The sequence below is a fragment of the Microtus oregoni genome, unplaced genomic scaffold (assembly GCF_018167655.1).
Source record: "Microtus oregoni isolate MIOR12 unplaced genomic scaffold, Mior012 000017F_ref0000208, whole genome shotgun sequence".
Lineage (NCBI taxonomy): Eukaryota > Metazoa > Chordata > Mammalia > Rodentia > Cricetidae > Microtus > Microtus oregoni.
Window position 1 is genome coordinate 28,118,559 of NW_024543076.1, and position 2,724 is coordinate 28,121,282.

Genomic DNA, 2,724 nt, shown 5'->3' on the forward strand with positions numbered 1-2,724 from the left:
TCAGTGACTTCACTAGGCAGGAATGGAAGATCACCTCAGGTACACTGCCATGTTGTAGGCGGAGGCTGCTCGTTTGTTTCCTGGCTGCCCAGACCTGAAATAATCACACAGAAACTATATTAATTGCAACACTGCTTGGTCAATAGCTTAGATTTCTTTTTAGCTAACTCTTATATCTTAAATTAACACATTCCTATTATTTTATATTTTATGAGGAGGCTTTTGGTTTACTGGTAAGGTTCCCAGGTGTCTGTCTCCTTCAGCAGCTACATGGCGTCTTCCTGACTCTGCCTTCTTTTCTCCTCTGTCTCAGCTTGGAATTCCTGCCTTGCTGTAATCTGCCCTGCCAGAGGCCCATAGCAGCTTCTTTATTAACCAATGGCAATAAAACATATTCACAGCATACAGATGAGAATCCCACATCACCATGTGGCCACAGAGAGGGGAAGATCTAGAAGGATGATAATTTCTAAAATTGGGTTAGATTACATATTCCTGTGGAGTATGCTGTGTTCCCTTAGGAGTGGGGTAAGGATCCCAAAACAAATTAGAACACAAGACTAGAAGTTAAAATGGAATATCGGGTAAGCAACAAATAATGCTTAAGTGTGTACAGAGTAGTTATATATCCTTTAAATACATAGACTACTATATACGCGAAACACTTGAAAAGAAGAAATTCATCTAAATTTTGATTTTTTTAAATCTGAAATTCAAATTCTAATTAGCAGCCCACATTTTTTATTGGATAAGCCTGACAACCAAGAAACACACACTAAAAGGATAGGTTCCTCTTCAGTGATAATCAGAAACAAGCAATCGTAGCCTGTGGTCTTTCAACTTTGGCTTCTCTCAGAACCACAGGCAGAGCTTGTTAGAATTCAGCTTTTAGTTAATTTTCTAGGTCAGTAGTGCTGAAGTGAAGCCTCCCTGTTTGAATTTTTAATAGTCCTTACATGCTTATTGATCCTGCTGATTACTGGGATCATATCTGAGAATTTCAGGTCTGAGGTGATAACACAGGTGCATGCAGCTGTTCCTGGGTATGCCTGGTATGTACCGTGGTCATTTTAATGCTGCCCCAAACAGTAACCTATGCATTTGCTAAGACAACACAGTAAACACATCCTGTACTGTAATATAACACCAATAAATCGCTTATTATGCAGGGTCACCTTCAGACTTTACAGCCATTCTCTAGGTAAAAATATTTCCTCCCTGGTGAATGGATTATGTGTTAGTGAAAGTGGAATTAAAATCTCATATTCAAGTTAGAATACAATTAAAATTTCAATAAACCATGAAATAGTAATATTAGAGAACCTTTGTTAAATTGTATACCAAATAAATGTTTAACAAGTAGAAACCACTAGGAATCTTATTTATAATATATTCTCAACCCCAGTTAAGTATACACAGTCTTCACACAGATCCAATGCACTTTCCATTTTATGACTTTTCTAGGGGTCAGGTGGTGGTCGAGGAAGGAAAAAGAGATGTGTATGTTATTCATTTTCCTAGCAAATACTTTAAATATTCTTAAGCAAGTTTGAAGCTGTCAACTTATATAAACCATTAAGATCGTGTGTGTGTGTGTACATGTGTGTGAATGTATGTGCACCCCAGAGGACACACTGAGTGTCAGTCCTCAGGAGTGCCATTTACCTTAAAACAATTTAGTTTTGTGAAAGGGTCTCTTCCTGGCCTGGGACGCATCAAGTGTGGTAGACTAACAGGCTGGCCAATGAGCCCCAGGGGTCCAGCTGTCTCCATTTTTCTGGCTTATTTTGGGAGTTCTGTGAGATGAGCAAGTGGTTTACCAACTGAGCCATCTCTATAGCCCAAGATGGTCATTGTTTTTTTGCATGTATATGTATGTGTCATAGTGATCACTATCACGGCCGGTTCATAGAGACAAAAAAATATATAGATGATAGTGAAGAACTTCCCAAGTCTTATTTATCATTCTAAATTTTTGAGGCAGATCCTTGCATTCTAGGCTGCTCTGGAACTCACTATGTAGCCCAGGCTAAACCCTTTTCTTTTAAAAAAATTATTTTATTTTGAGATTTTAATATAATTACATCATTTCCCACCTCCCTTTCCTCCCTTCAAGCCCTCCCAAATGTCCATCCTTGCGCTCTTTCAAACTCATGGCCTCTTTTCCCATTGATTGCTGTTACATGCATATATGCATATGTGTATACCTATATATTTCTAAACCTAACATGTTCAGTCTGTATTGTATTTTCAGGACGGGCCATTTGGTATCAGATGTGCTCCTCCCAAGGGAAGACTGTTTCTCCTGCTCTCAGCATTTCTTAGCTACCTATAGTTCTTTGTGTAAGGCCTTGTGGTCTTTCCCTGTCCACTTGGAACGTCTATTGTTGTTGTCCTTGTTCATCTCATGTATTTAGGTGGTCATGTTGGTAGGACTTTATGGGTATAGCTTCTAACAGTACTGGGAGCCACAGTATCACAACCCTCTAGTTCTTAAAGTCCCTAATCCGCTAGGTCTTTCCACCTTTTTTCCTGCAATGTTCCTGAGATTTAGGTGCAGGGGTGGTTTTGTAGATGTACCCTCGGGAACTGAACTCCACGATTCTGTACTTTGACTGGTTGTGGTTGTCTGTAGTGGTCCCTGTCTGTGGCAAAGGGACGTTTTCTTGACGAGTGTGAAGACCGACTTTAAGGGTTTAAGGACCAACATTTAGAATGTAGTTA